Below are 27,483 nucleotides of genomic sequence, written 5' to 3'. Positions count from 1 at the left end.
GTGACAAGGATCCAGTAAGTGAGCAAGGGATACGGCGCTGTCTATTTTCCCTTTACTTACGTTATATTTGCTGTCTTCAGTTGACTCGGTTGATTTGAATTACTGCGTAGGTTTTGTTTTCTTGATTTTTTTTTATGTAAACTAGTTATATATTTTTTATTGTTGTTTTGCAATAATCCCATTATTTGCATATAATGAAGGAATCACAAACAACTATGTACTTATTATATAGTGTATAAAAGCGTTTAGCGTTTTAGTTACGCCATAAAATCCATACTTTTATCAAACCTAATATTGCTTAAAAATAGTTTTAGCGATGTCAGAAGGCTCTTGACCTTTTCTGAGGTTCTATTACAGACACTGATTACAAAACGAAACCCAAATTTCACAATTACAGACACGACAAACATAATGACTATGAGTTTATTTTTTATTTTTTTGTAGTTTCGAAATACATTGTCAGAAGTTATTTTTTATAGGAAAGTTATAAAAAATCCATCCATATGAAACACTATTAACACGTATTTAAATAGTTGAATAGTCCGTTATTTATTCTATTGTTGATTAAAATTGTCTTTTGAGTGTCGTCTAATGACAGCTTGGATTTGGCTTTTCAAACCAGTTTGATGGTTAGCTCTTGAAATAACATCCTTAACTTTACCGCGGACTTGTGACTCATTACCATACCACGTTACAAGATCCTGGTTGATAATTTTTTTGGTAACAATTATTTGAGTAGGTAACTTATATTTTTAACTGATTGTTGTTAATATTTTTTTGTGGGGATATCATTTTATATTACCTCATATACATTTTGTATGCTTCGCGTTTCTTCAAATTATAAAGGAAGTAGCCTAACGCGACATTTTTATTCTAAGTTATAATATTAAGGTAAAACTCTGTATATGACATACGCAAGAAAAAAGTAATTAAAATTCTGAGGCTTTGTAATGTTCTTGCTCTAAATCAACTTTGTACATTCGCTGTACAGGAATGTTGCGAGCTGAAAAAAATACATAATTTTATGCCACAAACAATACAGTTACAACATTATGTTCCACGACAACATAATGTTGTAACTGTATAATCAACACTGCTGTATCAACAGGATCCGTCAAAGTAGGAATCTTGTAAATAATTTAAGCTTCTCAACGTTTAATAATACATTATTTTGAAAAGAAATCTATTATTATAATCCGTTGAAGTATAACATATCTTTACACCTCACTTTGACTGTATACTTATAACATCCTTAACCCATTACAGCAATAATAAAAATTATCTTTAATAATAGCCTGTTGTAAAGATCGTCCTAGATTAGCACAATGTAAGGTTTATAAAGGAAGGTTCATGAAAAGTAATTATAAAAATCTATTGTATAAAATCTCTTGAATGCCTCTACTATGACGGTATTCAATAATAAAATATTACAAACTAGTTTCAAATAGAACGATAACTGTTATTAATGACACCATAATTTTGACACTCAGTTGAATATTAAATTAATTGTTATCGGTTTAAATGATATATTTATTTGATTATCGAAGCATCATATATACATGGTGTTTGGTTTGATTTTATTGTATGAATGCTGAACATAAAAAAAGTGTATTTTATTATGTTTCCTTGGCTCGAGAGATAAAGATAAATTGATATATCATTTAACTTGACGAACTCACAATTTATCTAATCAAACATTGTGTGCATTTTGCGTTTGTGTATCTCTTAATAGAGATGCTTGATGCCGTCTTCAATAGAGTTAAGTGGAACGAAAGCTGTTTAGACGTTTATACAGAAATAAACGTTGATTGTATGACTTATTTCGTAATATTTTTACTTTTATTAGTATCAGGCATGTTTTTAGGTTTTTCTTATATTACGATGAAATTATTTATCGCCACTAAAAGTGTAAATTTCGAAATGATTGTATAAATATATGCATTTATTGGAATGTTTTCATGTACTTATTATTATTGGTAATTTTTTTTTTTTTGTAAAATGTTATTTATTATAGACGTAAACGGTTATTTATATGGTTAGTTCTTTCTTGTTTAAGAACCTTTAGATTCCAATTGTGTAATATTACATTGTTATTAAATGTTACCAAATACGGAATGTAAAAAAAGGCTATACTGTCGCAACAACCGATTTTAATCACATACATTGCAATAAAATTATATGTCAAATTTAATATTTTCCCACAAATTACAACATGACAATAAAATTATAGCATGAACTGTGTTATTCTTAAAACAATGTTTGCATGAACCTGTTCTTACAAACGGGAGATCTCATGTTATAGTGGTCTGACAGCAGTAAGTGCAATGATTATTGACAACAGCGACTAATAATGACATAGGTTGCAAGTGGAAAACCTTGAATCATACTCCTTACGTATAGGATGTTGCAAAACGTTATATTAAATATGTATATTATGCGAAGAACAGGAAATGATTTAAAATGCACTTATTTATACCAAGCCGGTGTTATAAACATCGTAATAATTCGTTCGATCTTTTAAATGGGAAATGATAAAAGCTCTTGTACCTACGCATACTATAAATCTCATAATAAAAATTAATGACGGGCACATATTGGCAGTATTATTCCAAAAATATTTAGTTAAGAAATTAGATTGAATGGGATTAAGTTGGAACATAATATGTATAAATTATAAGATAATGTACCTTATCTCATACCTCTGTTAACTTCGTTTTGTTAAATATCACGCTTGTATGATATGATTATTGTATGAATGTTATGATGAATCGATAACAAATATCTCACACAATTTTTAAGAGTTCTCACAGCACGAGTTTAAGCGTCGAAGCCTATTTGTGAAACTTCCGAGTTCGCGATTAATTCAGTGGCGGTGTGTAATGGTTCGTATTAAATAAACATTTGGTTCAAGTGTTTCGACACTTATGAAATACTATTTGGAAGATTGATGATATTTTGATTGAATTGCGCAAGGAAATCCGTCTTCCTAAAATTTTATAAAATTATAATAATACTTACTCCTTGTAAAGTTACCAAATCAAACTCCTCGAGATACAAATTTACGTCAACATTTCAAAAGACCGTAAGAAAAGTATATCCAAATTGAAGTTTATATGAAATCCTTGGGCAACTATTTCATATATTTTAATTGTTACAACCTGTTTAGACGCTTTTTACTTCTCATAATAGACAAAATTACTTACGTTTTCATGACACTCGTAGTCCTTCGTAAAATATATTTTATTATATTATAATTTCGATAAGCACGTCACTAAAAATAATCACGAACAAATGTTGTTAAATAAATTTAAATATTACTTTATAACATTCGGCTATGTAGTTCACGATCTAAACTGCCGGTCAGAGACGTGTGCCTCTATCGAAAGCTGCACTCCGACTAAACGATATTCAGTGATCACCGAGACTTGTTTCCGACGATTATTTTTAGGTGTAACATTAAAAAATATTTGAATCTGTTTGGAATTTTTGTTATAAAATATTCAATACTTTGTTATTTATTTAAATGTATTGTATTTAACATCATTTTCATACAATTTTAAGTATGTACGAACTCATAATTTCTTTTTTTTTTTGTTTAAGGTCTTACAATGTGGATTTTTGTATAAAGCATCTATTAGAAAATACTTAATTGCGATCCTCATTTCATTTTAAAAGCTTATGGAGGTGTAAGGTCAATAAAATTAAAGACGTCTAAAGACATGCTGTGTTCATATAAAATGTGACTTTGTTGCACAGAAACAACAAAGTGGTTGGTCCTCGTTTTTTCTTTTTTCTTTTTATTTTTAAATCCATAAGGGTTATGGTCAACCGTTTATATTTTTTGTAACCCAAACACGAAGCCAAACCCATATAATACATTAACACTCTCTGTTTTAAGAGCTTTACTTAAATAATTAGACGTCGTAGGTTTCTGTTAAATTATTTATGTAACAATCGATCTTTGTATTCCCGCCCACAGTCATATACGAGGATGTTGCATTATGATCTATCTAATGACTATTCTAAAAAAATATGACATTAAATTTTTGAAGTAGTAATTTAAAGTGTAATAAAGATTTTCTGTTGTAAACTAATTACATTTCGAATACGATTCTCGTATGAGAAGGAACCTTTGAGTCGCTTTTTCTTGGATAGGTTTGGAGGCTTAATTTATTTAAAAAAAAAAATAACATTCGTCAACATTTATGTTGTGTAAATTTAATACTCTTGTAATTATGTACTTTTTACGTACATTCGAATAATTATAATGTTTCATATATAATTCCTGAACGTAACCTTTTTAATATTCGCTTTAAAATGAACACGCTGTATTGTTAGAAACTATTACTTGTTATTGGATGTCTCTTACCACAAGTATTTTTCAGAAATAAATATACATTTTAACGTTATCAGAGATTTCTTTTAAAATTATTTTTGTTATATGTGATGTAGTTATCAACTATTATTTTAATATATAGGATCTTAATGTCAATTACATTGTTTTTACGCAAAAGATAAATTAACAATGAGTCATATTAGTAGAGACATTCCCCCGAGTTCCTGAACTGCGGGTGGCACTTGTCCATAATTGAATTATCGGTGATAAATTACTTGAACATTATTGTTTTTGGGATCGTTGATGCTGTCACGAATCAACAAAACTTCGAGTGAATTGTCTAATTTTCTATAATTGAACATTAACAGCCTCTTAGAACCTCACAATTGTATTTGCAACTATGTCATGGCATAAAATATGTTTTTAATGTATGAATTATTTAAGTATTTCGTTAAACATGAGAGTTTTATTATAAATATGGGGTGACGTTGGTAAGGTATAAAATCTGGGTCAGGTTTACATTAGAGCTAGCACAGAGTACAAAATTAATAAGTTCACAAGAGAATTAAAGCATTATACGTCAAATACATGCATATATAACATTATTGGAACAATAGTGTGATGTTATAGAGAATTTTTAGTTAATATATCAAAGGACAGTCTATTTTTCTATGATTTACAATTAAATTGGCTGATAATCTTCGAGAAGAAACAATGACATATGGTGTAAAAAGTCGTGTAAACTGCATTTTGTCTATATGCAGTTTGTCTATTCACTGCTAATTTTTAATATCATAAACTCAAATCAAATTCATTTCTAAATAAAAAACAACATTTCAGCGAAACTTTGTTCATCCAATTAAAATTTTAATTAAATGAGAACTACAGAGCAAACAACACTATTTAATTATGAAATGAAATGACAGTTCGCGGAAGTAAATAACAGAGTCATGTAATTATTTACTCGTTCGTTAGATGCCTGAGAAACGAAATTTATAAATTAAATAAATTAATTCATATCGAATGTTTGTAGGCGTAAAAATGGTCTCTCCGACATGTCACTGTCATCATTAAACAGAATAATGAAGACATAAAAATTTATGTCTCTGAACTTTCATCGGTATAGACCAAGGTCTTATATGAACTATAGCGTTTCATTTAATGATTTTTTTTTGTGTCAGGTTTGTTCCGTTTCAATTTACTCAGTTGTAAAAGAAATTTAATTGAAATTTTTATACTTCCTACTCAAATAAATGTTTTTTTAATGTCACCGACTGTAGATGTTTTGTTTTCGAGGATTTTTTTTCATATTTTTTGTTTGTAAAATTATTAAAAATAGGAGTAAATAAAAAACATTAATGTATTTATGCGTATTTTATATAGATACGTGTTATCTTTTTAGTTTTGTAATATGTACGATGTAGGGCAAAATAAAATATTTTTTTTAAATGAGGTTATAAAAGTGAAAATAACATACAATCGTTATCACCTTTGTGTTTAAATTCTTTGGAGGTTTCTCCTTAAGTAAAATAGTAATATTCTTTTGAATTTGATTTATTATTGTCCAAATAGCTAATACATTGTTGGTTATCCAATTTTAATCCAGGATTCATTGCTCTTAGGTTATGATTGAAAAGAAACAAACTATTGTAAAGAAATGTCATCATGTTGTATTCTTAAGAGTTTACATTGGTTTACGAACTAATTATGTATGTATAAATCTTAAAAAAGTTACGCTCGCAAAAACAATCACAATTCTTTCAAAATAAAAGTGAGGAGAAAAAAACGGGAATTAATAAAAATCTATCTATAGCTAAATCACCTAAGTCATCTAATAGCTAGGGCGTTAAGGTTAATTCTTAAACTGATTCAAGGAATGTCGGCGCAACCCGCAGAATATCGTGATAAAAACCTATTTGAGTTTACGAAAACCATTTTTAAGTAAGAACTCGGAAAGCATCTCTAGACCAACGAACAAAATTAAAGCCATTTTAAAAGTACTTATAAAGTGCCTAAAAGTGTCAGACTATATAGGGATCCCGAAGAACAAAAACCTGGAATTCCTCGTATCGATTTTGACGGCATACCACCGACGCTAGAGGAAAAGGTAGTCAGATAAACAGAAAAATCTTCTAAATCTGCACCAGAACCCGGTGGTAATCCATATATAGTCTTCAAAAAATGTTCATCGGTTCGTAAACATCTAATAAATATATACGGTAAAATCCTGTCAAGGAAGTGAATCCCGGAGCGCTTTGGGAAAGCAATTTTTGTCCTTTTTCCAAAAAAAGATCGAGTTACTGATCCGAAAGATACTAGACCGATAGTCTTAACACATACTATATCTGAAATCTTTTTCTCAGTTCTACCAACAAAAATAACATGATTAATGCTCAGCAACAGGTATTTTAGGCCAAATCACCAGAAAGGGTTTTTACCCGGGATTTCTGGATGCCTAGAATACAACATATTGCTATCGGAGAGTTTAAAAGATGTTTGGAAAAGCGAGAGGCAAATAACAGTTTGTTGGATAGTTTTAGAGACCGCGTTTGGGTCGATACAACACGAATTAATGCTATTCGCGCTATAATGGTACAACTTTCCCCCCCTAACTAGTGATAGGATCGCGTAGTATTACTCAAAATTTAATTTTACTATAAAAACTAAAGAAGGCTCTTCAAAAACTTTGAGTTACAATTTAGAAGTATTTCAAGGTTGTTGTTTATCTCCAATAGTATTTAATATTGTCATTAATATCTTAGTAGATAAACTAAAAAGCAACAAGAAAATATGGGGGTATCGGTTCAATACACAGAATCTATTAAGACTTCGCTGACGATCTGACGAACACGTAAACCCAAACACTATAAAGTACTATCGGATGAAGTGGATAGATTCTGTAAGTGGACGGATGGATTGAGGACAAAACCAAATAAATGTCATTGTCTGTGTCTCGGTAGGCGGAATACAAGATACACCTCATACGATCCGGGGTTATGGTTAGGCGGTCAATGCGTTTCTACGGTCACAGAAAATGCACCATTTAAGTTACTCGGTCGTAAGATGTGTTTTACGCGTGATAAATAGGGGCCAATTAAACGTACACTTGGGTCGCAAGTTCCAAGCACTGTTGAAGCTCCTCTCCCTGCAATGCCATAGATCCGGCTCCCTCACGGTGATTCCATTGAATGCAAAGTATTTCGTCTCTATAATTATATACCTAATAACTATTTATACGATTGATAGATTTACTTTTGATTCGTCACTATCTAAATTTATTGCAGAGTGGAGTATACTACTCCAAAAGATTCCCAGACAAACTAAATGTTCCTGAAATTTATGATGCGTACGTGCATACAAAGCTTTTCCATTTCTATTTTAATTCATTTCTAATGTGATGAACGTAATTGTATTTTTTAATTATATGTTTGATTGTGTCAATGTTTTTCATTGTATATAAAAAAAAAGAAAAGTTTAAACTTCACGCGTTACTTTGGCAATTTAAATTCATGTTTTTATTTCTTTAAATTAGATTTAAAAACATTATATTAAAAACAAACAAAGACAAACATATATAAGAAATTTTTGTATAAGTATGTTTTCATTAAACAAGTAAATACAACTCAATTATGTTTTATACGATGGATAAGTGTAACGTAATAAAACCTACACGCCTATTTCTTACCTTCTAAGTCCATTTAGTATCACGCAAATGTATATGATTAATGAGAATAGACTAATTATATCATGTATAAGGCATGAGTCTGGAGAAATCGGTTTGAGATTAAGTTCATTAATGAAGATGAATCTGTGAAAATATTATATAAAAAAGCGGGGGTTGTCGATTTTTTCAAAGATATGAAATAATTAGGGTCACGTTTTAATTATTTGATTGATTTTAGTGGGTCCATATTTGTAAATTTTTTTAAAATAGCTGATGAAACAAGATAAAAAAATTAAAAGCAAACTTAATTTTTTGTCATATGAATTTATGTTAATTAAACAATCACATAAAAATTGTATGGAAACTACAGAGATTTATTGACAGAGAATGGTTTAAAAAATTAAAATAGGGACAATAAAATTTCACTTAATTTCTTATATATACTACTAAATTTGAAACTATTTGTAAAAAATATTATCACAGTCAAAATATTCCATAAGATGATACAGAGCTAATTGGAATTTGCTTGTATTGAGCTTGGAGAATTTCAAGCGAACTTTAAGGTAAGTAAGGTCTATTCAGATCTATGCTTTGAAAACATCAATGAGTGCCGCTCACGTGCCAGGTGGTTGAGCCATTGTATAATATGTTTATGCCTAGCTCAATATTTATTTAAAGATATTTAGTACTTAATTTTTCATGGACTACATAATACTTTATCTCAGTTAGACGGTTACTATTGCTACTCAACTTAAGTTGTCGAAGTTACGTGTATATAACACAACAATTCGATACGAGAAGAGTGGCAGTAACCGAGATCGTCCGTCATAAAGAATACTAAGAACCATTATTTCTAGCCAGTATAATTTCATGTAGTTACCAGCTGGCGAAATAGAGCATGTATTTCGCGAGATGATAATTATTATAACAATACAAAATACCAGTTGAGAAGTCAATAAATTTGAATCTAGACCTATGTTCTTAACCACGTGTTTTAAAAAAAAATATCTAGAGATACGAATAGTTGCGGCAGATTGATGAAGTTTAATTTGGTTGGATAACCGTTGGAAAAACTACTACTAAGGTAACAAAAAAATATGCAATGGACTCTTGTATGTAGAGACTGAACCACAGAAAGCATTAAAAAAGATTTTTGAACGGATTAATACAATAAAATATTATGTTCAGAGGTTCTTTTCACTCCATGCCACCGCAAAATTGGTATGTACATATAGAAGGTATCAAGAAAAAAATGCACTATATTTTTAAATTTCATTTTCCTATTTCGATGAAAGTCATCACAAACTTGGCTGGCAGTGCCTAAATTTATTTGGAGTTCATAAAGAATACGCATTTTTTTTACATATTTTTATCATATTTGTATGTTACATTAGTTAACAATTAGAAATATAATATTTAAACCATATCATAATATAATTAAAAGGGAAGACGGTTACTTTATTACGTTCTCATTGTCTAGCGCTCTCGCAACAGATATAATTTCATGAGTTATTTGTCCGTTATCGCAGTTTGAATAAACAATGGAAAGACGTTACAACGATGACGTCGTTGATATTCAAATAATATATACTTAAAAATATATTACTATTAGCAATGACATTAAGTGATACAACATAATACTGATATATAAAAAATTTGCGTGTACTCATTTAAATGAAATTAAGTTTTACGGATATTACGTTACTAATAAGCCTTATTATTCTATAAGTACTAACTAAAAAAAAAACGTTTAGTTTCCGAAAACACAGTTCCGTCTCACACAGTATTATTTATAACACTAGGTTACTATTATTATTAATTACAAGCAAAACGTTGTTCGCACCTTATACTTGTAAGTCATTAGAGCTGCCTGCAGTTGAGGCAGTCGTAGTTAAGTTACCTCGTTAGTTGCGTCTAATCATTCACTATGGAGAATGAGGACTATTTATACAAATATGACGCTGTCAAAATGTATAAACGAAGGGCATGTGCTTTAAAATAATATTTAAAGAAACTGAATCAAAATAAAAAGTAATACTGAAAAATTTGATATCACAGAAAAAATATACAACGAAAAATTACACAACACTCCTGTAGTTATTAATTATATTAACTAAGGTATATGGTAAACTTTAAATATCCAAGCTTTATATACTTATCGTCTCAGTGCTTTGTTAGTTAAGAAACTTAATATTTATTCAGTGAGAATGTTTTTTATTTAATGCGTATTTTATTATTAATGGTTAATTAATGATCAATATTTGACCAACGTGCAGCAAGTTCTCTGACCGGTAAAGTTATTAAAGTTTGGTTAGCCTCTCAATTACTGGAAGCCTGTTGCTTGGTGCGTTTAAATCTTCTGTTATCCTTATTTATTTATTATATTTACTTGTTTTAATACGTACTGTACTGTAAACAACTCCAATAGAAAAGTAAAAAGAGTACAGTAATTCATAAAAAGATTAAACTTTGGAAATCCAAAAATTTTTTGTTATAAATTAAAATAAAAACAAGACATGTTTTAAAGATATATTACAGCGTTTTATAATTTAGCTCTCCTTTTTATAGTTTTAATTATATTTTAATGTTGTTCTGTAAAATATTGCTATTGTTGTGTTAAAAGCAAGTTTAGCACGGGAACTATTTTGTTTAAATTTTAGAAACAATGTTAAGATTTTATTATTTTGGTCTTATTAACTGATGTACTATAATTTTTTCAGCCAATTTTCCATATCGAGAATTCGATCTTTACCGAGCTTGTAAGGCAAGAACTTTATGAACAATTTTGTTTGCGATTACAATAACGACCGACTGTTATCTTATAAGTAGTATTATGCCCGAGCCTCACTGTGCTATTATAATAGTTGAAGAATTTTGAGAATAAAACGGGAAAAATTTAATTTAGGTTTTTTAAACCATGTTATTACTTTCGAGTAATGTTAGACGAGCCATTGGGATACTAACAGAAATGGTAACATCGTAAGCTCGTATGCGTGTATGTATTACACTATTTAGAGTGCAGTAAAATTTAAAAACCTCATTACCGACAACCGTAAGGTGTGTTCAAAGTATTTCAAACCCTACATTTATAACGTTATGTATGATAGTATTCCAGTCAATATTATTGTCTACAAATTATAAGATCGCGCCTTACATTATAAGGTATTCTCGGCCTCTGGTATTATTTCTAATTTCAACACGAACTTGACTGCTTTAGTGCCATAAACTTTGTAAGTAATAAACGCGTATAGAATTTCCCAGCCTAATTATCCTATTCGGAAACCACAAAGATGTGTGAATTACGAAGCGAGAGGAACTCGTTAAATTAAAAATAAAACCGTTCGAAAATTCCCTTAAATATATTTTGTCTTCTAGAATCATATACATGTCGTTATTTAAAATGATTATTGTTGATGAAATAGTTGAATATTATGTATGTATTTTAAGGTTAATTATGTATTAACATGTATCATCATCGTAATACTATTATTATTGTCACAGTTAACATCGCGGAGACAGACCGATTGACAGTTTGATGTGTCATTAGAGAAAGTAACATTAGTTATTTCAAGAACGCCCTTAACTGTCCTATGAATCATTTAATCTGATAACAATTTGGGAGTCTTAAATCTACTGTCGGGTAGGTTTAGATACAAAGGAACAATTTGATCTAAATATATATGATTTTTTTATATCATTAAAAGGCTGACTTTATTTTAAAATTTATAGAACAAATTTCATGAAATACATTCAATTCTGGCAAACAACACTTTAAGACTAGATAATAATATATATATATATATATATAATTTATGCAAGAATGTTAATTCTAAATCTATTATCGCAGTTAGATAATGTTGGTAAATTTATTTATTATTAGGGAACACAGTGGCACGGAGGTCTAGTGTTCTTACATTTTAATTAAAACTTTAACGATGAAAGGTTCGTTAACCCGATTCATTTATTGAGAGGCTATCGTAACGAAGCGGTGAAGTTAACGTATATTATTATGGTGCAGCGTCAATACTACGTTATCTGCCTTTAAAGCTCATTGTTTGCTTGTAAAGCTAATAACAGAATATGTATGTATCGTGCATATAAAAAAAATATTATTTTATACAATGTGATATCTGGTTTATTTTTGATTCGGGAAAATTCTAAGAACTCGAATTGCTTTTCTGAAAAACATTTTGTCTTTAAAGCGTGCTCTTAAAATTATGTTAAATTAATAATATTTTTTTTTTGGAATATCAATGAACATTATAAAAAATATAAATAATAAAAAGGAATATATTATAAATTATATTTGTAGTAAAATTTTATAATCAATATTTAATTTGTCCAATTACTCATATTTTATTCTCAATGGATTTATGATTGTTTACTTTTATCATGTCATTATACTTTAATATGAGAGCAAAATTTTTTTCGATTTTACCGAATCAGGTTTAAACAACGAAGATTATAATAAATGGAAATGTAATGTGTTTCACAATAGTAATGCAACATTGAGAAACTTTCCTGACAAAAGAAAATATGCCACATTTGTGTACATAGAGATTTTGTTCATTATTTATTGTTGAATTTGAAAACTCGATCGGTGTAACTTTCACATTCCTGATGACATACAGCCTTAATAGTTATTGTTTAGCGTTTCTTAAGACTCATTTCTGATACCAGTTCCTATTATTTGATGATTCAAAAAGGTAAGTATTTTAATTATAAAAAATATTAAAACTATCCTAATTAATTTATCTGCTTAATATAAAAATAAACACTCACATTTTTATTATGATATGATGTTTCTGAGATGTTTTAAAATTTCAGCATTTCGATGAACGAAAATTTTGTGAAATTATTTAATTAGGTAACATTATTGTTGGAATAGCTCATAACCTACTTTTTGAACCGTATACCACTAAAATAGCGTGCCCAAATGTAGACTAAACACACCAGCAATGCCCAAAGTAATATTGACAGTAATCATTCCGGTGTAATTTCAAAGACACTAATCTATATTCCTAGTTAAATTTAGAATTTTTATTATTATATTAGCTTAATATTTATATAACCATAAATATAAATATTTTCCATTTCTTGGTAAAAAATATACAATAAAGTAAACCAGTAAGCGTCATGTCGTTATCAATTTATCACAAGTACGTAAATAAATATATATTTTTTTATTAATTATTTAAAAAATGTATAGTAAAATTCATTTTTGAAGTAAAACACGTTATTAATTAAGATTAAACGTGTCGATTCCCGGTTACATTCCAATGATTTAAAATGCATCTAGCTCATGTTGCCAATTACATAAAAATGGTTGAAATATTTTTGATAGAAAATCCATAATTTCCAATAGACTTAGACGTTAAAATTAATTATGTTTAAAGGAATATTGTCTGCAATATTGATTAATGGAGATATTAAATTTTTTTTTCGTTTTATTTTATTACAATTGAACAAATAATTCAAAATATCTACTTACGTTTACATTACTTCCTATTTTTTATTAGTGTCACATATATATATACATGGTACTTACTACCTGATTAATAATTGATAACTTAAAATGTCCACTCAATACACGAGAGTATCAACTAACGAGAACTTATGGCGGGGAATGGAGAGACGTGCGTGTCGGAAAAAACTTTAACATGAACTAAACAGTCAAAGCTTTTACGGCGGTTGTTTACTTACAAATGTACAAGTATAACTACGCACAACTTCAAATCTGTAGCCTTAGCAAAAAAGTTACTCCATTACAGTTTGGAACCATGTTTTTCGTACTAACGAACCTTAAATAACATGTTTGAATTTTTTTTGATATATTTTTTGTGTAACAATGTATAATGCCAAATTATTAAGAAATTGATCGTATTACATAACATAAAATTGCCTTTATAAGCTAAATGATTTTTAAATAGATCGTAGAAAATAAAAATATAGATAAAACGGCCTCATTACGATGATGAATGTAAAAATAACAGAGGCTGGATCCATCGTCGTGTTTAACGGCTTGCTAATTGACTTACCGATAAGTTACGTTGATTGACTTTTGCTGAAAGACATTTAAGAAAATAACGCTCATTAAGAGCAGATTTTTGTAAAATAGCTATAATGGCCTGTGCAAAGAAAAAAATCACCGGAACATAAGTTTTCTTTATTCCTCTCTTTTATTGAAGTCAAAAAGTTTTTCTGTATGTGCCAATATTCCCCAAATGTTATGTATGTTTTGCGAACTATCCCCATCGGCGTCAGGGATATATTTGGCCGAGGACCAATATATAAAACAAAAGCATTCAGTTTTAGTATAAATTAAAACAAACAACTGTGTCCGGACGGAGAAACTTTGAATAATATTAGTTTCCACTTTGTTTTTTGATGCTATAATAATATTCTCATCACTTTTCAAGCCTTATCAATTAACATAAGCTTTTAAACCAAACTTGTTCAATATTAAAATAACTATTTGCTTAACAACGTTTTATTTTATATATTATCAAATATTAACCTTAATTTGAACGTTTCATTAAATTGTAATCGTCAAATTGTTTCATGTACCTAAAGCAATCTAACAAAAAAAATTTAAATGGTAAACCTTTGTGACCTAAGAAAATATTGGACATTTGTTATGCTATTACTAATGTATGTAAAACAAAAAAAAAGTAAAGGAGAAATCAGCTTTTCAAAACATCTCATGACATAAACACGATATCTATTTATTTCTGCAAACTCCTCTACAAAGCTAAAAATATATCTAATTCCAATTTCACTATAAGTAAAAACAAAGACGTTACAACCTTAGGTAATGTTATGTCAATACGTAAATACTTCTTAACTACTACTACTGATACTTTTAAAGGCTTAATTTGCTGAATGATTTTTACTTTTACCACTGGGTATAAATGGAACGTTTGTCCAAAATTATTGGACAATGTTGGTGATTGAATATACCTACATATAACCACTTCCGATCAAACTTTTCAAATATAATAATTTCATTGTTATGTTATTTTCATATAATTTTTGATATTAATAATTTAGTAAAAAATGTATGCCATCGATCTATTTGAGTTGTTAATGTGTTTACTTTAATAATTTACAAATAGCCTGAAAAGACTTAAAATTTTATTGAACAACAAACTCGTGAATTATATATTGTATATTTTATAAATATCTAATATTGCAAAGCTGCTCAATTCTTTATCATGTCATAGAAATTGTTTGCATGTATTTTCTTAGTAAAAATAAACATTGAATATAAAAATATATTTTAAACACATATCAAAGCTACAAACTAATTATAAGATTGTATACATATATATATATATATGTACATATTTTTTCAGATTTCATTCATCATATATTATTCTGATCACGTTCAGACAGCTGTTTACCAAACACCAGTAATTATGATCAGTTCAAATAAACCTCTCCATTGGGAATACATACGCAATATTTTACCAATCGTTTTTCATGCATACGTACTTCGCATAATCAAACATTATTAGAAGAAAAGTTATATACAATCGAGGTTACAAGCTAATGTTCACGTAATATGAACAATAAATACAACGTAAACATTTTATAACACCGTTTGAATAAAGTACTAAAGAAAAGAATTTTACGTAAGTCTTACTAAGACCTTGTTTCGTCAAATGAGATATGGACAGTGTATCAATTCATTTCCTTCGTAATTGACCGCATCATAGTTGGTATAAAATAATAAATTCAGACACTGTCTATATTCACTTTAAGGATGTAAATTCCTTGCACAGGAATTCCTGCAGTTTTACTCGTCTGCAATCAGAACTAAAGATTATACAGATATTACGCAACTTATAATGAGTTTGGTGAAATAAATTTTATTTATACTTATACGTAGTCACGTTTGATAAACCGAATTTATGACGTCATTTAACCACCGGCCTGTGGCATTACATGAATATTGCCTTGGAATGGAATGCCACACAGACATACTAGTGCAGCGTTAAATCATTTTAACAGCGCCCGTCGGTAATGCTCTCAGCATTTAGTTTTCCATGATGAAAATGTCTCTGTAAATACAGTCTGAAATCATAAAAGCTAAACTTATGCCCATGATAGTTGTAGTTGACTTCTAAATTTATGAGCGATCCTGTTTTAAGTGCTTTACAAATAAATTTGAGAATATAAAGTAGTTAATTTTATGCGATTATAATTGGATTTTGCAACAGGTGAGTGCAAGTTGAGAGATATAGAAATGGGCGAATGATATTTAAAATTAAGATATTACAAAAAAATTACTCGTAACATTAAAATAATGATATAGGTATTCGTATACTTAAATAATTGCTTCGGCCGCAAGCACCGGCAGACTTATACAAATTAACTGATTATTCCATTGCTGCCTCTATTATTTATTTAACTCAGGGCTGGTCACTTTATTTTATTAATATATGTTTTCTGATTAACTTCCTAAAAACATTAATACAGGTGGTCGTATATGAAAGTGACATAAATCATCTAAATGGAAACGGCTATAGTAATTACAAAATAAATAGCTGTAGTATATAAATTAGGGCGTACAATATGAAAGGTGGTATGACACTCTTGTCATATGAAGACTCAAGATTACCTTAAAAAGTCTACATGAATTATTAAGACTCTTAAGAAACAAAATTCGGCCAATGGATTTTAATATAGGAAAATATATTGAGTATGTTTTTTTAGAAAAATAAAGATACAGGTGATTACATAATATAATTTATAAGCAAAAAAAAGTATCTGTAAAAAAAAATTATATGTTAAATGTTTTTTACATATGACAATTTGAAATAATTGTCTCAATACAAAGTATACTTAGGTGTTTAAATATAAAAATTATAACTTGTTCAATATCCGTTAACTGTATTATTTTTGTTTGCCACCGTTCCCTACTCAGCTGCTTTATTTCCCCTATATTTAAAAATACTTTACTGGAAACACGGACTTAAGAAACGTTACTTTGTTGTTCTTCTGAAGGAAGCTAAAGAGCTAAAACTGTTACTTTATGAGTTAGTTTTTATAAAACCTGCCGGCTTCACAAACGCTATAACCGATTGAATGTTCGTAACTGTTTCACTGTATTTGATTTCAGGAATTTTTTTTATTATTCAATTAATTTTGACACATAAAAACCTACCCCCGTTATCAAGATCAGTTCTTAGCATAAACATTGTCCTTCTGATATCGTTCGCTAACCTTTCATTGCTTTGTAGGAGTTATAATGCGTAAAAATTTCTTTGAATATAGGCACAAAAGCAATTGTGAATGAAATAGTCAACATTGTTGTGTTCGTAGAAATTTTCTAACAAGAACGTTCGCCGGTTGAAAGTGAGGGCGTGTTTATTGAACAACAAATCATCTACTGACATTATGATATATTCTTATACGCGGTTCCCGTGCTGTTTAACTCAAAATATTTGTAATTGTTTAGAGATGTTATTAAATATAAAGCAAAAAAAAAATATATAATATATTTGATTCGCAGCTGTTGTTTTAAGGAAATTATGCTTCTTTAACAGCGAACACTATAATTCATACTTGTATTGAATTTAAAATTTGTTAATACATCTTAAGTAGGGCTTTCGGAGGTATTATATGTGTCAGTTATGACGCAGACATTATAATGCGTTTGAGTATCACAAAGGAACCCATTAAGTTAACCATAATTCATTTCACACAGAGTCTAATTAGCTTTTCGTTATAAATATTTCCGCATCTTTTCATTGAGACTGTTCGTGTTGATTTCAATACAGCTAAGTGGTATGAAAGTTCCTGGAAGAAAAAGTACTTTTGTATGTTAACAGAAATAAACCATCATCGTATAATATTTCTGATGATTCGATTAGTATCTTAAAGTAATAAGTGTTTACACCTAGTTTTAAAATGTCGTTTAGATGATTTAAAAACGCTTCTTTATTTTAAATGTTTGGTAAGCGCCTTCACTGGGTTTAATCTCATATACATTCCCGGATGTTTATATTTGTCATAGTCTTTACTGTGATCATAAAAAATTTACTTCATATTGCTATTTTTGAAAATTGCCCGTCGTGGAAGTTATGTCTCCTATGGTATAAAGTGAATTGTGATAGTTATAATGATTTGCAAGTTTTAAAGGAATGAGAAAAATACCGTGATGTATATTTAAAACGATATTCGAAGATATACTATACAGAGCTAAAGTGTGCCATGCTCTAAATCGTCTTAATACTTGTTATTGGAAACACGAAGGAAAGAAGATGAATATTTTTTATCACGTTCATATAATAAATAACGAAGGTGTTTCGCAAGTTGCGTGATATTCATGAACAATGCACATCCGCTATTCTGCCAATGAGTGAAATCAAGCCAGGAGATGTGTGATGATTGCGAAATATGTAGCCTTCCAGATAGTGATAAAAAACCGGCAGTGTTTTTTTAATTTTTTACACTAAACGTCTTTGAATACGTCGTGTACGTGACATTCTATTTTCAACGGACCTGACTATTTTTTTACGAAACCGAATGTTAAAAAAATAGTATTGGAAAACAGTAACTACTTATTTTTAAATAATATTCCATAAAAACAAGGCAATGAAATTATGTCGATTTAATTTGTCATATCGGTAATAGTAATATGAGTTACATAATTGTATCAAGGAAGTGAGAAAACAATGGCGTGTATTGCGATCATATTCGTCTTTATGGACATAACAAAATCCTTATTAACATAATAAAAGTTATATATTTGATTAATATAATGGTCAAAGCCACGTAACTAAACTAGCATTGAAGCCAAATGTATTTTAAAGTTATTTCTTACAACATACTGAGATACGAGGGTGTCGAAGCCCATTTGTAAAGCGCCTTTTAAAATTGTGATTAATTCTGTAACCGTGTGTAATGTTTCGTATTAAATAAACATTTGCTTCGTGAGTTTCAACACATATGAAATGCTGTTTGGAAGATTGATGATATTATAATTGAATTATATGATAATTATGAATTATTTAGTTCTGTCATATTAGCTAAGGATAATTATATTATAGTCATGGACAGGAAGAAACAATTAGTCTATGAATATGAATCCCGTATGTGATCACGGTATGTAATCGTCTAAATGGAAGGATTTTCTATGACCAAAGAAACATTACAAAGAGAATTCTTTCTTTTTTGTATATTTCCTATAGGTTACACACATAAATTCAGTGAACTCAAAGCTATTTAAGCTTTTTACGGACCAATTTATCTTTATTGTTCCGCCTACATGTTAAATTATGATGTGTATGAAGTTAACAAGCTTATGAATATATCAGAACATAAAAAAGAAATTAGTAAAATAGATTGATTCAGTTATAATCAATTTTTTTGGTAGATTGTTTATTACTCGTAGTATATGTAAATAGCACCTAGTTTTTTTTGTTTCACTTGTAACTCATGTATATTTTTTTCAGGTTAGTAGTGTGATATTAGTAAAAAAATTATCGCACGATATTCGCCAATGATATAAGAATACACAAAAAATTTTCGAATTGAAAAATTTAATTTAGAAATTTAATCTCGGTTGACACAAATTACTATTATTTTTACAAATTACTTAGTCCTGTTAATGTATTCTAAGTGTTGATATATTCATTTTCAATATATTTATTTCAAACAACTATGTTTTCTGTTAAAGTGGCTATAAAAAATAATGTTTTACTATCTAAGATTCCCTCAATGAACATTTGTTATTTAAACTGTTCATGGCAGCGAACTGTTCTTCGTTGGCTTAACATTTTGTTTTATGTCTTATCCTTTTTTTTTTTTAAATAGTTATGGCTTTGGGTAGTCTAATTAATGAGATCATATTCCCATTTTATTTCTCGAAATCTATGAGTTATTGTTTGTTCACGTTTATAAGAGATAAATGGACAAAATCACATCTTGTTTTAGACATTTCCTTTATACCCTGAACTGCGGGTGGTCCTGATTCATAATTGAATTATCGGTGATTAATTACTTGAAGAAGATTATCTTTTGAATCGTGGATATCGTCACGAATCAAGAAAGATTTTAGAAAAATTCCTTAAGTAATTTTAGTACGGCTTTTAGTCATTAGCGGCTTCTTTTACAATTATTACTGAATTATACGTGAGCAATGCAGTTGGCAGATAGGTACAGTATGTTAGATATAATTATTTGGATTAATGTTAATCAAAAACTAAGTTTTATTTCTGTCCGTTATCAAGAGAACAGATCCAGAAAGCTCTTGAACCTGATATATGATAATGCTCGTGTCGCGCTCTTTCAATGTCTCTTTTATTTACACTTCATTGCTACACGTAAATAACTTGCTGGAGTTTTTATAGTGTGTCTTGTATTTTCAAGGCTCTGATCTTGAATAGAATCTAAAGATTTGTAATACGGACGTAATATATATATTTATATTGATGTATATCTCTGTAAGTCTTGTTAGAAAATAAACTGATGAAGATAAATAAATTTTGTGAAAAAGTTTATCACGTTTTATTTTTCTATGTATTATTTGTATTATCCTAAGTTTAATAGAGAACATGGCTGAAGTTTATCTAACGCCTGGGATTCCCGGATGAAAATATAAAATCCCATGTCCGTGACCACACTGCAAGGTCTACAAACACAATAAGCGCATTCTGCGTGCATCCAGTGCGGTACGCGAGAAAATTAAGAAATCGTTGGCCGTAGATGACAAATAACAAGATTAACTTACAGACACTTTGAACTTTCATCTCGTCTGCCCGAGATCACGGTTGCTGTTACGGAACCGAAACCTTGGGATTATGTACATATAAAATAATAATGCTCTTAACTAGTATCTGAAAAATTTGGTTTCATTGAAATAGTTACATTTATTTTGCTAGTAGTTTCTATGTAATCTATTTTACTTCATATTTTTTACTAGGAAAACTTTTTTAACGTCCAAAAAAAAAAAACATATGTAAATTGAATTTCAACATGCAACAGTGAATAAAAATAATGCTATCCAGAAATTCTAATCGAATAGAAAAATTCTATAGCCGTATTTTTTGTAAGAAAATATGCGTACTCTAAAATATCGGCGTTCGTGATAAATTCTGTGCTCATTTTTTGTGTTTGTTTAATAATATCAATTTATACTATAAAAGGATTGTTGTAAACTAGTAAAATATAAATGCTGATTATTTTTAAATATTAATGTTACTTGAAATCAAGAGTGTGACAGAAACGTGGGTGTACACGCTTTGAGCCACTTACAGAATCTGAATTCACATCAACTACTATCTGTATTTAGGATAAATAGTTTGAATGCTCCGGAAGAATCTCTACTACTTTATATATATATATATAATCGAAGGCTTTTTTTTAAATTACTTATTGATCCTTTTTATCCCGAACAAAATTTTATATCCTCTTTAATCATATGACCATAGTAATATTATCTATTGTATTTGAACGTTAGGTTTTTAATAAAAAAATAACAAGGCGAAAACGTGAAAAAAATAATACTCTAAAATAAATATAATATCAATGTTCAATGCAGTTATAAAATACTTAGAAAATTATATAGCAGTACTAGCTGTTACCCGCGACTCCGTTTGCGTAAGAAAAACAATAAGACACTATGACAAAACTTTAAAGCCCCGTATGCGCCCTGCCTCCCACTAACGCGTTATAATTTCGGTATCGTCATTCGGGATCTTGAAAAAAGTATCTTAAGTTACTTTTTATTACATCAGCTACCTGCCAATAAGTCACTTCAGCCCTTTTAGATATTAGCCGAAACAAACACTCGTTTTGTGTTTACATATATATAAAAAAATAGGGGTTGGTGATAAAAAAGCAAAAATTTAGGGTTGTATGTATTTTTTGATGCCACATTATAAGAAAATAAAAACAAAAATTTAAGGGTGAACAACCCTTATTACTAAGGAGTATGAAAAATAGATGTTGGCCGATTCTCAGACCTACTCAATATGCTCACAAAATTTCATGAGAATCGATCAAGCAGTTTCGGAGGAGTACGGGAACGAACATTGTGACACGAGAATTTTATGTATAAGATTAAAATACTTAAGTTCTTCGTAAAATTTACACCTACTATGTAAAATTTCCGTGTCCAAAATTTAATTAAAACCACCTTTGTGACTCTTTCATTGCGGTCATATTAAAATATTTATCTTAAGTGCGTCATGCCTACATTTTAGAATTCTATCTTAGAAAAATTGTTACAGATGTGTGTTATTAATGTAATGGTTGTTAATATGAAATTCAAGTTGTAAGCTTTATAATTTTTATGTATTTTATAAAATTGAATATTTCTTTTTACTTTTCAGTTATATTCTGTATCGGGATGTTTGAAATAGTTTAATTTTTCTGTGTCTTAGAGAGTGAACGAGCGAACGAACGTAAACCGATCAAGATAGGTTCGAAAATGTTAGTAAGTAACATTGCTCTTAGACGCCAGCAATTGAAAAGGTATCAAAAATGTTTTGCAAACTTTTCTGCCCATATAATAATTATATGTTTGACTTTTATATCGAAAAGATAAAAATAATACTTAACTTGTAAAGCTGTATTATACGAGTATACTAGAGTCAAGTGCCCATACTTTTAAGTACTTCCTCACTCTTCTTAGTTTCTCGAGATTTTCCTAGTTTAATTAATGTTTACACTCCAAATGATGTCGATATTCGATATTGTTTATTGTTGTTTGTTGTTGTTGATATTGGATACTATTATTTTATGTCAAAGGGGGCAAACGAGTAGACGGCCTACTTAATTGAGGTAGTACCATCACCCATGGACATACGCAAAAAAATTTGCGGATGCTTTGCCAGCCTTATTTGGGAAGAGGGAGCGGGAAGGGTGGGAAAAAGGAAAGGGCAACCGGCTCTTTCACTCATCGGACGAAACGCAGCCGTGTAAGTCTACTTCACGCCGATCTTCTGTGAGAGGGTGGCACTTCCCCGGTCGAGCCAGCCCATGTTCGAGCTGCAGTAATTTCACCACCTTACAAACTTACTACTTCGATCTTAAAGAACCACTACTTGCTGATTTTAGAGAAATATAACGAAATACTTGAGCTACTTAAACAAGTGCCGCTTTTGTATTTGTATTAAATATACATTTCAGGAATTTTAGATGGCTCCACTGAAAAATCTTTTTAAGGAGATTTTAAATTTTACAAGATACAGTATATACTACTTAATCACTCGTGTACTGACTAGATTTTTACTACCTAAATAGGGTAGTTTAGAAATTTTCTAAACTTGTATCGTACCTAATAGAAAATCGCACTGTCTATGTCATCGGTGCACGTTTGGTAGTTTCATGTATAAAAAATTAAGTATAGTTATTTTATTGTGTCCTTACTAAATTGTAATCTTTTCAATAAGAGAATGTGATTTTTTTTAATGATAATTATACCAAATTTATTAAGAATTATTTAAAAAAATCAGTTATTCAATTTACTAAATAACTTTTTGAAGTCTAGATATTTAAGACACAGCTACATTTTAGTTGCACATAATAACAGATAATCTATTTATAATTTTGGACAAGGCGTTCAGAAATCTTTCAATTGGATTTTGTATATTTGATAATTGTAATGTTTTTTCGTGATGTATGTTATTACTTATCATTACTCATAATATATATCAATAAACGAATGGGTAACTAATCTTATAAAAACATAAAGTTTTACGTTTTTATTAATTTCTTATGTGTACGTATTGTATTACGATTCTATTATATTATTAAGTCAATATTTTCCTAACTTGTTTGTTAAGAAGAGATCGCCATTTGGGAGGACAGACTTTTGTCACAATTTAATTATATTTTCAACGAATTCTCTAAATTGTAACGTGTTCAGTAAAGTTTGAAATAAATATATAATATACCTTCTCCATGCGAGAAGAGGCTTATGCTCGGCAGTGGGCTTCCGATAGGCTGATGATGATGATGATGATGATACGAGAATGTCGTCTTTTATGACAGCAACACTATCTTTTAATAAATGCTTTTCTTATTATAAAACCTAAATAGACATAATAAAGGTGTATAATGTTAATACAGATATAAAAGTATTTAATTAAAAATGTCGAATCATTAGATAAGATACTCATTAGAGTAAGATTAATTTTTACAAAACACCAGTTAAAATGATTAGTGTACACAAAAATAGCCGGGATGAATATTAAATAGTATTTGTAAAAGCCTCTACTTACGTGTTTTACATATATAAACATTACGTAAAATATGAAATTTGTTAAAGCGAAAGAAGATAAAGTGTAGAAAATCTCATAGTTGGTATGTCATTATTATTAATCAAAACTCACTGAAACCAAATAAAATTGATTTGTCAAATAATATGATATTTATTATATAATGAATTATAATATGTTTTAATGAAAATGTCATACGCTAGGTACATTATATAAATTAAGGTCATATTCTACATTATGTTAACAGTCCTCTGATAATAACCATTACTATCCAATAAATAAACTGTTTCGTTCTTGTAATTTTTGACCTGCAATCAACTCACTAAACGCCCATTAACATCTAAATAATGAAAACTGTATAATACAGTTTTTCGATCAATTTAATTTGTATTAATAATTTACTTAAACACTACGGAGATACTTATCTAACTCTATTAACAATCCCATTACGGCCTCAGTTATACAACATAGTCGGGACTAGTCATTGTTTGTTTTATTGTAAAAGGTTTGGTAAACTAGTTCGGAAAGTATTAAATCTGTATGAGGTCGCTTATATAAGGCATATGAGTTATATTGCAGTTATAAGTTATAACGTTCATTTTAATAAAAAAAAATTAAATTATAAATTATAGAAAACTTTCCATTCTGTTGAACTTGAAAAATATTATTGTTTATATTGCATAGCGTGAAATGAGAAGTTAGTGGGAAAAACGTAATACTGTATTATAGGTTAGTAAATATGAATATTTCATGCTTAAAATATGGCAATATGGCTATTGAAATGACGATGAAACATAAAAACCAGAAAAAAATAATCTTAAAGCAATATATTTTTAACCCACGAAGTTGATATCTTCGTGTTTAGTAAAGTAATAGATATCTTTAGATAACAAAAAAAAAATTACTTAAAAACTTAAGAAGAACTTGTATCTTAAGTTGTTCAAAGATGATTATACAGTAATTTTTTTTCCAGCTTCTAAGATCCTCCGCAGTTAATTTAATTAAAAATGTGTTCATGGCTGAAAGAAATTGTCAGAGTTTTTTTTTTAAATGTATACAGAACCGTCTCTTTACCACGGACTAACACTCGGACAGCTGAGAGTAATCTGTTGCAAAGCTAATAAGTCTACCCTTTGTGAGGAAGAAAAAAAATTTAAGAGTCGGTTTTGGTATCACCCGCTAAATAAGCATCATATCTTATAAATGTGTATTACTTATTATAAAAAAGCTATTTTTTTCCCGTGGCTCCATCGACGTGGATGTCAGATTTGTGTGAGATAGAAATGAGAATAGCGTGTTTAAAAAAAATAAAGACAATAGACAACCTTTACGGATTACCTCGTTTTTTTTTTAAACGACGCGGAATTTCCCTATTTTTTCCCGTTTGTCTCAATAAATTATTACTATAGGCTAGTCGGATGTTTGATTCATATAAATTGTGGTAACGGGTAACTTGGGCAAGAATGAAGCGTAACAAATATGCACACAGATATTTCTTTACCAATATATTTTCGACTTATCGAGGGTTAAGTTAAAAAATCATTATAGTTTTCACGTAAATCTAAAAATTCCATATACAGTGCCGTTTATGACAAAGCAACGTTTGTGCATTCGGATTGTTTTGGTCAGGTCTTGTCAGGTCATGTTCGCTATAGATATTTCATAAAGACAAGCAATATTGGACGATACGAATTACTATCCTGACCGTGTTTCAGATGCAACCCCAAATGTTAAACAATGAGATGACCTTTGTCAATAGTGAACGAGAACGTATGTTCTATTTTGAGCCCACATACAGATGTGGCGTATGGCAAAATTGCTTCATTGGAGTTCACATACCTACTAACTTGATATCGAGTAGATTTATAGTTGGTATTGAATGTCTGATACCAGAAATACACATAACATTGCTTTCCTGACATATTTGTAAATGAATTTAGTCGAATTAACGAAATGCAATAGTCAATGTTACAAAGTGACTCGAATGTTTGGGAAAGAGGAGGCGGACAGGCCATGCAACTGTTATCGATTGCAAATCAATTCCTCTATCAGTACCGCTGTTGAACAAGACTAATGTTAGACATACCACTATACGACTTGCCAAATATTACACATTCTATAGTTATAATCTTTGATCTTAGAAATGGTTTTGGAAAATAAAAAGGAAGTTCATGTCCCGTTTGAAGGATTCCTGCGTGGAAATCAATAATTGTGTCAATCTCTAGATTCGTCATAATTTTTTACCCAAGTGCCCAATTTTTGTTGCGATATGTCTACGTAGTAATTTTTCTACGTTTTTTTCATTTGCTTTTGATATAACAGTCGAATATAAATCTACAAATTCTGAAACCTCTCAAATTGCTATAACAATTCTGATTTAAAAGTTTTGTAACAAAGACAATTGAAAGAAATTGCTCATATGCTATAGCCTATTATAATGAGGTTGCATATTGTACTTCACTATTTTATTCTGTGACATTTTGTATCTGTTGTACTTTTGAAATGTAAAATCACAGATATTCTATTAAGGCTATGACTATTTTGGTTCTCTATACTTCTAGATTATGTGATATATAATTCCAAACTATTAATATTATTTAAAGGATAATTAAAAAGGAAACTAATTCAAGCAGTATTTTTAATATTACTTTTTATATTTTGACTGCCATTCCTAAATTTATGTTACATATTATTTAATTTAATCCAGAGGGTGTCCTACTAAGTATTTTTCCGATATTTAGCCTTGGGCATACGGGTACGCGACCCCGGATCCTCGAGCCACCACTTTCATACCTCTATCCTCAGTCCATGAAGGTGGTGTCCTGTACCTCCCCTCATTGCCCTTCCTAACCTCTTTCCCCCCTTCTCTATCTTTTCCATTCCTGGTTTTACCCGTAAAACGGGGTTTTGGAGGTCAGACGGCAGTCGCTCCGTTAAAACCACTCCCGCCACTCTTATGGTTGCAAAAGTTTATGGACTGGGTACGGCTAGGGCGTCGCCGATAAACGACGCGCAGGCACATCGCCCTACACCTGCGATAAGTGGGCAAGGGCTACCGTGTCAAGTACGGGCACGGCTAAAGACGTTAGTACCCCAAAGGAAACTCCGCTTTGCAACGTGGAATATTGGCTCTCTAACCGGACGATGCAGAGAACTCGCAGATGTACTCATAAGACGTCGGGTCCAGTGTGCGTTCCTGCAGGAAACTCGCTGGAAGGGCAATAAGTCTCGGAACATCGGACAGGGTTACC

The 27,483-nt window shown here is 29.8% G+C and overlaps 1 protein-coding gene across 3 annotated transcripts in view; it reads right to left on the bottom strand.

Annotated features, from left to right (window-relative positions):
• The window catches only part of LOC116773081 (hemicentin-1-like), a 91,490-nt gene that overhangs the window by 15,689 nt on the left and 48,318 nt on the right, over positions 1-27,483 (bottom strand). For 2 of the 3 annotated variants that reach the window (XM_032665460.2, XM_032665461.2), the window contains exon 1: positions 3,204-3,392. The exons of the other annotated variant lie outside the window; for it this stretch is intronic. The gene's annotated coding sequence lies outside the window, so the exon portion shown is untranslated. Of the gene's footprint in view, positions 1-3,203; positions 3,393-27,483 lie in introns of those variants that run through there. 3 annotated transcript variants of the gene reach the window in all.

Source organism: Danaus plexippus (genome assembly GCF_018135715.1).
Source record: "Danaus plexippus chromosome 18 unlocalized genomic scaffold, MEX_DaPlex mxdp_35, whole genome shotgun sequence".
Taxonomy (NCBI): Eukaryota; Metazoa; Arthropoda; class Insecta; order Lepidoptera; family Nymphalidae; genus Danaus; species Danaus plexippus.
Note: the sequence above shows the minus strand (reverse complement) of the source record. Positions and strands in the feature narration are given on the sequence as shown.